Source organism: Mytilus trossulus, chromosome 5, assembly GCF_036588685.1.
Source record: "Mytilus trossulus isolate FHL-02 chromosome 5, PNRI_Mtr1.1.1.hap1, whole genome shotgun sequence".
In the NCBI taxonomy this organism is placed as follows: domain Eukaryota; kingdom Metazoa; phylum Mollusca; class Bivalvia; order Mytilida; family Mytilidae; genus Mytilus; species Mytilus trossulus.
Window position 1 is genome coordinate 79,572,072 of NC_086377.1, and position 10,685 is coordinate 79,582,756.

A 10,685-nucleotide genomic window follows, 5' to 3' on the forward strand; every position below is an offset into this window, starting at 1 on the left:
TTGAATGGCATGTAACAGGATACAACTGACTATCAGCAATATATTCCATGTCATATAAAAAAGAAGATGTAGTATGATTGCCAAAGAGACAACTCTCCACAAGAGACCATATGACGCAGAAAATAACAACTGTGTGTCACCGTAGGGTCTTCAACAATGCAAAACCTATACCGCTATAAATGGGCCAAAAATGACAATAACTATTAACTAGTAAGTAGACTATTTTACTGTTTTGTACGAGAAAATTAAAACGTGTCTACTCAATAGTCATTTATATTTCTTGAATTATAACAACTACTTAATTTGTTATTGTGCAGTAGATAATGCAGATTTGTAAAAACATCAGAAGGTCGACAAAAAGTCTCGTAAGTGAACATTGTATCTGCAAGATTAAAAGGTAAAAAACAGGGCCCAACAAGGGGGTAAACAAATGAAAAGAAATCACACTGATTTTATATGTTAGTAACTAAACTGCATTCCATATTTAATAAGAATAAATATCCAAATATCGAAGATTTTGTGATTATTATAAACACATTATTTTCTACTATTGTGTTTTTATGATTGTAAAAACTTTTATAACATATTTCAATAATGAATACGAGAACAAAATATGAAACCTTTTCATCAAAACCCGATTTTGAAATATTATATCCTAGCCTAACAATAGTGTCTTTACTAAACTATCGACCACGTACACAGTGTGTGCCTTTTGTGATTTTTGTTAAAGGTCCCCGCATGAATAAACATAAATGCCTCAGTTATATTGTACCTTAAGTATTTAAAAGAAGTATTGGGTTACGTGGACATTTCAGAAACTTTAAATGATTTCAATCGAGATATTTTCTGTACACTTAAAATATTATTTTTTATTTCTACGAGTTGTAACGAATTCATAACGGCTGTCGATGGTCTTATTTTACCCTTAGATTTACCCTGCTCTGCGGCTTGTTTGAAATCTCGCGCGGTACACACTAAATGATAAATAGATTGACAGACCTTTTCCTCTCGAAATAAGGTATTGCTATCTATATTGTAATGCCACTTCAACTATCCATGGTACTTGCAAAGTAGGCATACAATAGGGATATAATGGAAAACATCCACTTCTTTTGAACTTTGGAATCATTCCACATATCCTTATTTTCATATATATATTATTTTGTGTTAGATTCATTTGTAATTGTTTCTGTTGTTTTATTTATCTCATCATTCCGTTTCAACTTCGTACTTAATGTGACCTTTTTAACATTTTCACTGATGAGTCTTTTGTAGACGAAACGCGCGTCTGGTGCAAATATAGAAATAAAATCCTGGTTGATGTGTTAGTTGATTGACATTGCTTTGTTTATTACTAACATCAACATTTTAGACTATACCATACAGCCTAAAAACCTTCTAGACATTTCTCTGCTTTGACATTAATTAGTTAAAACCATTGAGGGTCTGTGAATGCGTTACGTTCTTACGTATACGTATTTTTGACTTGAGGGGAAAAGAGTGTGGCGGTGTGGAATTGATTTTTCGACATATATTGAGGATGCACAAATAAATAATTTTTTTTCTACATAGAACCTTAAAAACTAAGACATTATAAAATGTTTTCTATAAAAAGAGAACAATCGACGATCAGCAAAAAATTCTGACTGACCGAATGGTGTTATGAAACTTAAAGGAGTGTTTAATAGGGAAGTTTTCATAAACCTGACCTTTTACTTTTAGAAATAAAGTAAATTACATATCTAATTTAAGTATAGATGACTTTCAATTGTTAAATATTAAGAAGTTAATTGTTAAAGACAAACTATTGTCTGAAGACAGAAAAAAACATGTTCTTACCTCAAACTGTCTTTAATATCCGTGAACTATCAATATGCGAGTTATTCACTATCAAACCGTTCACTTATATCCCATTTTAAAATTTAAACTTCATACTACATAACGTCGCGTGTAGTTACTGAGTAAAGATAAAACACACACTATTTGTCTTTTTATTTAACAGATATCCGCTTGAACAAACATACAATGTCCTTGGTTATATTTTACCTCAGATATTTAAAAAGGAAAATATAAAATGGTTACAGGTGTAAACAGTCTTTGTACGTATTCATCCGAATTGTGCGCACTGTCAACATATAGAATAATTAAACTACTGAACTCATTACGTTCGGAGGAGGTGTTTTCAACAGACTGTCGGCATTCCAATATGAACCAATTGTACTTCTCTTCTTGTCGACTTGTTTCTTTATTGTTATGAGGCTGACTTCATACAGGAACTTCTTAGGAAGAAAGATAAGAAGTTAGAAATATCCTTTAACTCTTCTTTCCGCTATATAGATTACGTTCTTTCACTAAATAATTCAAAATTTGACGACTATGTTAAACGCATCTATCCCATCGAACTATACATAAAGGATACAACAGATAGTACGGTGACCAGACACAATATTGTTTAGATTTAATCGTCAAACATTCTATATGGCTATATTATATATCATTGGATTCGGAAAAATGAGTACTTTTGAAATATCGATGTCGTCAAAAGGAAATGTGGTAACAGTTTTGCATAAAATAAGGTCAAAGATCAAATTATGTTATTATTTTTGTTCTCTCCATATTTTCAAAATTTGAAGATTTCTACAATAATTTAGGTTAAATTTCAGAAACAGAATTGTTTTTCAAATCAATTAGCAATGAATTATCTCGAAAATGTAAAAATAAAGTAATAAGGACGTTGATTTATTCTGAAAATTGGCGTTTTTCAAATACTTGTTTTATTATAAAAGATCAACACATATTCTATTAAAGTTAACGTTGTTACCTTGCTGGCTGATATTCAACATCAGCAATAGATAATAAATAGTATTTTTACCTGAAGCCTACTTTCATGAAGGTGTACTTTGCAAAAGCTCATTAATGTAGTTCATTCAAACTAAAAACCACCCGCTACCTCCAAAAAAGTTACAACTTAAAAATCTAATCAAAGAGATCCACACAACAAAATTAAGCCGTAGTGTGATCTGGTTCGTCTGTCAAGGAACGTGATTGGAAATTATTTATACATTATTCTAATCCTTTACAGGAGCGAATCTCTGAATATATAGGGTTTTGTTGTGAACCAACTGATGATTTTTACATACAGATTTTCCCTCACATGAAAACACAAGATTCTGCAAGAATTCTTCTGACATCTGCCCTTTCAAATACATGGGGTGTAATAAATCATATAACTAGCGCCGATCGTATAAATTCTAAGCGTGACGGAATAGGGGGTTCAGCAATGTGTAATGCGGTTCAAATATTTGTTTGAAACGAACCACGTAAATCATGCTGTTTCAGTTCCGCTTCACAGGGAGGTAACCTGACTAAACTTGCATCTATACTGGTAGCAAGATTGACGCACATTGTGTAAATAACATGATGGAATAATTTAAAGAGATTTTTCTGGTGATTAAGCTTTGAGATTGACTTTCAAGACTAAACAAAGGCTTCATCTCTCAATATCAACGAAGCTCTGAAAATTTCTGAAATAGTCGTTCGTCTTCTTCAACGTCTTGTAGACAGTTTGTTTTCCTACTCAAAACAGAGACGAGGCTGGCATCCTGTACGTGCATGTAAGGAGGCAATAGTTGTCAAATGGTTGGGTGAAGTCATTTAGTTACAGTATGAGAAAAAATATCCCCCACCCTTTACTCTGCTTATGATCCCGATCTGCGCTCATAGCTCTTTTGTATGTGTCATAACAAAACAAACACATTCGTTCGTATTCATTCGTATGATTGTTCTTCCGCTCTTTCCAACTCCTTAAGTATCATCTGCGAATCGTCCTCCTCTTGGATGCTAAGTTAAGTTTCGACAGTCATTAACAGTGTTGATTTGAATAACTTTGATAATTTCAGGACTTACAAACGTTTCGGCTAAGTAAAGGGTATAATCAAGTAGAATCATACGGGATTTGACAAAGTTAAGACGAATAAAACTACCAAAGAAATTAAGGAGAGCCTGCTTGTGTTCTTTAACAGAAAGAAACTTCTTCCAATCAGGAATGCTTCTTTTTTAAATACTAGTAATCTGATACACTTTGGTGGAAGCTTTAGTCTTTGTTCGTAGTTTCCTTTCAGCAGACTTTATAGAGTTGTTCATGTCGTAGCGGTCAAAAATATATGTTACTGTGTGCTCTATAGAAAAGTATTGAAACATAGTTTTGTGATTGTCAGCTGCAGGATCACCGAATGTTTTACTTTTCTTAACATAAAAACATTTAACCAATTCCATATCATCTCTGATGTAAGTTTGAGTGATGGCACAAAAGAAGGTCGAGAAAGTGCACAAGGTGTGAGTAAAAAATCTTAAATAATCTAGTATGCATTCCAGAAGAGATATTGATAAGACATGGAGGATGTGACACCACTTCAAAGGGATAAGCCAGGGTATATCCAGATGGTTTAACATGGCAATAACATGTTTTTCCGGAATAGGGAGAAGGTTTAGTACCATTAAAAACGTTAAACTCCCGCTGCAACTATTTGCACCTGTCCTAAGTCAGGAATGATGTTCAGTGGTTGTCGTCTGTTCATGTGGTTCATTGGTGTTTCTCGTTTTTCGTTTGTATATAGATTAGACCGTTGGTCTTCCCGTTTGAAAGGTATAACACTAGTACTTTTTGCGGGACTTTGTAACTTGCTGTTCGATGTGAGGCAAGGCTCCGTGTTAACGGCCATACCTTGACCTATAATGCTTTACTTTTGTTACTTGGATAGAGAGTTGCCTCATTGGAACACATACCACATCGTCCTATATCTATCTTCATCTCCTTTCGTTGCTGTCGGTTTTGTTTAATTATGTGAATTTGCATATTTCCAGCATTACACGACTTAGGGATTTTTGGTAATGTCTAGTAAGGGTCAATCTAACAAGCGAAGACATTTTATTTGTTATGCCTGTACATCGCCACCGGATCCCCTTGAGGCTATTATAAAGGTCTTGTTGTTGCCATGTCGGTCCATATACCGTTGAAATGTCTAGAGTATGTCTAAAAGCAAAGTCACCATCTATAAAAGGTGGTCAAAATTCTCAGAAAGTTGAAGCATATCGGGTATGTAAACTGGAATACACATTCAGTAATTGGTACGGTTGGTTACAAAATAATACGGAAACATTTGAAATGGCGATCTTGAAAACAAATGATCAGCTACCCTTTCGTTATATTTGTTATTCTCATCGGATTGTGTCTAATGCTTAGTTGGTTAATATGTGTGTCACATTTTAATGTTGTGTCGTCCTTCTATTATATTTAATGTGTTTCCCTCGGTTTTGGTTTGTGACCCAGATTTGTTTTTTTTTCTATCGATTTATGAGTTTTGAACATCGGTATATTACTGTTGCCTTTATTTTACTTTAACATTTGACAGCACTATGTTTACTGCTTCAAGGAACACATTTCAGCATTCGAATTTAAGTGATACAACACAATCATATGGCTTATCTATAAGAGGCTGTATATGGGCTTCGAATAGCTCCCTCATCTGACCGTTATGACTTGTGTCTGGCTTGAATTGCTTCTGGGATAAATGAATTAGATATTATTGATTATTAAAGGTATGACATATCATATAAATGTTGATTATGTTTTACATTTTGCGTAAAAACAAATGATGAATTTGAGTTGAAACGCACTCTAGTAAATGACTAATATTCGTAGTGTCAAACTTTCTAAAAACTCTTAAATAACGGATTAATTTTGCTAAACTTTGTTTGAAAACGTTAAAACAAAGTATATATTAACAGAAACACGATAGTTCTTTTACAATGTGAACCTCAAAACTTTTCAAAGTCGATTTTTCTTTCAGGTAAATTAACTTACTTAAAAGCCCATTTTACAACAATTGCACCGTACGATTTTTTGACGACAAGCCCAAAATGTAAAATTTTACCTTTGAACTAAGAATACAGTGACTTGTAGCCATATAGTCCGAATAACGATTAAACTCTTTAAATAAGCGACTTTTCCTTACTTGGTCACCGCACTAAGATACGGTTAAGTGACTTAGTCGGTCTCATATCTTGACCTACACGCACAAAACTTCAATCCTGGTGTTTATAGTAATCATTGCATTTGCTGTTCAATTGTTTGTTTTTGTAGGAAAAAGAATAAAATAAAATGTTGGATCGACTGCAACAACACAAAAGTATAAGCCCTATTCAAAAGTATAATACCATCCTTGTTACTTTATAATAATTTTTGAGACCTTAAACTTGTCAATGATGGGTTGATGTTTAGACGAGTTGTATATACATTTTGTTCACAGCTATGCATCACCATCACTGCTGGTGATCCGATGGATAACTCTGTTGTAGAGTTGTCACTGGCTCAGACGTACTTATAAATATAATTATTTTCTCTGACTGTATATAATATTAACTTGTAGGATCGTTAACTGTAGATAATTCAGCTGATCTGTAAAAATAACATCTCTATGCCTTATATATCATGTACTCTAGTACGACGCTAGTAAAGCTTCATTTTTTATAATGCCCAGGTGGTCGTGTGGTCTAGCGGGACGGCTACAGTGCAGGCGATTTCGTGTCACGATATCTCAGTAGCATGGGTACGAATCCCGCCCAGGGAAGAACAAACAAATTGCGAAAGCAAATTTACAGATTTAATAATGTTGGGTTAAAGTATACGAGTTGTTTTTATATTGTATGCGAAGCTTGTTATTAACAAACTGAGAAGCGAACTTCCTTACGGTCAACAATCTTGAACTCTGAGTTATTCTTGTCAAATATTAAATATTTGAAACACAGATGACCACGTGGATCTTCATTATGGTTTTGCGAACAAAAGATAATACCAGGAAGATTTAATCGAATTCCAAAGTCTTTAACGTGAATACAACAGTCATCTCAATAACCACAACCGTCATGTTTTACCAGAGACTAAAGTCATGTTTTACCAGAGACTAAAGTCATGTTTTACCAGAGACTTAAGTCATGTTTTACCAGTGACTAAAGTCATGTTTTAAAGTGACTTAAGTCATGTCTTACAAGTGACTAAAGCCATGTTTTACCAGTGACTAGATTCATGTTTTACCAGTGACTAAAGTCATGTTTTACAAGTGACCAAAGGCATGTTTTACCAGTGACTAAAGTCATGTTTTACCAGAGACTAAAGTCATGTTTTACCAGTGACTAAAGTCATGTTTTACCAGTGACTAAAGTCATGTTTTACCAGTGACTAAAGTCATGGTTTACAAGTGACTAAAGTCATGTCTTACAAGTGACGAAAGTCATGTTTTACCAGTGACTAAAGTCATGTTTTACAAGTGACGAAAGTCATGTTTTACCAGAGACTAAAGTCATGTTTTACCAGTGACTAAAGTCATGTTTTACCAGTGACTAAAGTCATGTTTTACCAGTGACTAAAGTCATGTTTTACAGGTGACTAAAGTCATGTTTTACCAGTGACTAAAGTCATGGTTTACAAGTGACTTAAGTCATGTCTTACAAGTGACGAAAGTCATGTTTTACCAGAGACTAAAGTCATGTTTTACCAGTGACTAAAGTCATGTTTTACTAGTGACTTAAGTCATGGTTTACAAGTGACTTAAGTCATGTCTTACAAGTGACGAAAGTCATGTTTTAAAGAGACTTAAGTCATGTTTTACCAGTGACTAAAGTCATGGTTTACAAGTGACTAAAGTCATGTCTTACAAGTGACGAAAGTCATGTTTTACCAGTGATTAAAGTTATGTTTTACCAGTGACTAAAGTCATGGTTTACAAGTGACTAAAGTCATGTTTTACCAGTGACTTAAGTCATGTTTTACCAGTGACTAAAGCCATGTTTTACCAGTGACTAAAGTCATGTTTTACCAGTGACTAAAGTCATGTTTTACAAGTGACTTAAGTCATGTCTTACAAGTGACTAAAGCCATGTTTTACCAGTGACTAGATTCATGTTTTACCAGTGACTAAAGTCATGTTTTACAAGTGACCAAAGGCATGTTTTACCAGTGACTAAAGTTATGTTTTACCGGTGACCAAAGTCATGTTTTACCAGTGACTAAAGTCATGTTTTACCAATGACTAAAGTCATGTTTTACCAGTGACTAAAATCATGTTTTACCAGTGACCAAAATCATGTTTTACCAGTGACTAAAGTCATGGTTTACCAATGACTAAAATCATGTTTTACCAGTGACTAAAGTCATGTTTTACCAGTGACTAAAGTCATTTTTTACCAATGACTAAAATCATGTTTTACCAGTGACTAAATTCATGTTTTACCAGTGACCAAAATCATTATTTACCAGTGACTAAAGTCATGGTTTACCAGTGACTAAAGTCATGTTTTACCAATGACTAAAATCATGTTTTACCAGTGACTTAAGTCATGTTTTACCAGTGACTAAAGCCATGTTTTACCAGTGACTAAAAAAATGCATAGTTTTTAGGAAACTTATAATATACAGAAATTACCGATTATTTAACCCAAAAAAAAAATGTGTTTATGTCTTACTTTCGAAAAAGAAATAACGGCCACAAATCTGAATTTCGAGCAAATATACAAAATTTCGACTTCATTGCATGTCAAAAGTAAAATCACAAAAACTGAACTCCGAGGAAAATTCAAAACGGAAAGTCCCTGATCAAATGAATTTATAAACTATTTTGTTCTGCTTCCATGATTATTTTTTTAGTTATGATTGTCTGATCGACCTTTCACTGACACAACATGTTTTAAAGGGGGTGAGACATCTCACAGGAAGTTTTGTGTTTATATTGTGTCCATGATTGTCAATAAAAACTCTTAACACAACCATAATTAACTTAACCAAACTATGACAGAAACACTGTACTAAACGCCCTTCGATATGACGACCTTACTACCCAGGTAATGAAGAACAATAAACTATTCATAAAACTTTCCATAGTATGATAGTGTAAACAACCTACTAACGGTTTTGACATGTCTTATCTTTATTGATGTATTACAAATAGGTTTCATTAAGTGCATGACCTTATGATAACTACACAATCAGTTTACGTCTTGTCTTCAAAGGTATCATCACAGAATGAGGGCGTGTAAGTGGTATTCGTGTTTACATATTACAATGATACCTGTTAAAACCGAGTCTCTTTTGGGACTTTAAATTTGGTTCAGTTTTGAGAGATGTTTGAGTTTATCATGTTCATAATGCATGCAATTTGCTATTACAAGGCTTAAGAACATGTTTGGTTTATACAGGTTTTCGGTTTATGCATGATTTGGTTTAACCAGGTTTCACTGTAATATATAACAATTTATGTTGTTCATACATTATGATAATCACTATCTATGAAATGTGTGTACTCTTTTGTATAAAGCTAAGAGCACAAAACAGAAAAAAATAACATAACACTATCACGTAATATTCAACAGCTTTGATATGTAACATACATGTACTCTCTAACAGAGCATTTGCATTATTCACGTTATTTGCTGGCGTATCCGTATCGACGTGTAACACGTATACTTGGAAAGGATAAATTCAATCACGATAGTCCCGATGTTACATTTTATAATGCATTTAATTAAATAATGTTTTAATTGAGGTCGGGGCTAAATCATAACCCTACATCAATCTGCCCGATACGAATACGTCGATCCGTGAACGTAACGCGATACGTGAATAATGCAAATGCTCTATTGGTAGTGAAATGTACACTGACAAACTCTTTACAGCTATTACTTGTTTCAGAAAGTTAATATATAAATTATTTGTCCTTTTTTTGCTTTGATTTTCATAATCATGATTAAAATGACGATTTTACTATTATTTGTATTTATATCACACATTCTGATGACGCTGCGAATTAATACAATAGAGGCAACAGTAGATTACCGGTATTTGATCCTCTTTAAAGATCTAAAATTGCAAACATACAAATGTTACTATCAAGACCGAGACATTCACGTAATGTATTGTAGATTTATTAATTTTCGTTAGTGCCAATTTTCATGGATTTCGTGGGTACCGGTGAATCACGAAATTAAATGTTCAACGAATGATGAATTTTCTATAGGCTTGTATGCAGACGTCATCAAATCTAAGAATTGAATATCTACGATCATCTAAATTTCCCCTAAATCAATACTTACGAAAATAAATGAATCCACAAAACAAAATGATTATGTTTACGAAAATTATTCCCAATTGGCAACACTTTGTCATATAGGAGGGGGATAGGACCTTTATCGGGACTCCGGGATCGGTCGTTTTTAAGCTCGGGATTTCGGGATTGAGCCTTTTGGGATCGGGAATTCATTTTTCGAATCGGATTTCGTGTTTTTAAGCCTTGGATTTCGGGATTTCGTAATTTTTAAGCCCGGGATTTCGGGATCAGGACCCCTCCTACCCTCCCTCATATAGCAAGGTAGCGGTAAAACGTTCACAAAAAAATACAAAAATGCAATATGCACAGTTTGCGTTCTAAAAAGTAAAATCACAAAAATAGTGAATTCCGAGGGAAAATTCCAAACAGAAAGTCCCTAATCAAATGGCAAATTGAAATAATAAAAATCATCAATCAAATGGACAACAACTGTCAAATTTCTTACTTGGTTAAGGCATTTTGAAATGAGACGAAATCGTGGATGGAAGCTGGTTTTTATAGCGCTATTTTTTATATTACAGCATTTTT

General features: G+C 33.7%; 1 long non-coding RNA gene across 1 annotated transcript in view; it reads right to left on the reverse strand.

The window, feature by feature from the left end:
* Window positions 1–1,949, reverse strand: part of LOC134717493 (uncharacterized) — a 39,650-nt gene extending 37,701 nt beyond the window's left edge. The window contains exon 1 of the long non-coding RNA XR_010107345.1: window positions 1,840–1,949. This is a non-coding gene — a long non-coding RNA (uncharacterized LOC134717493). The remainder of the gene's footprint in view (window positions 1–1,839) is intronic.
* Between the last annotated feature and the right edge of the window lie 8,736 nt (window positions 1,950–10,685).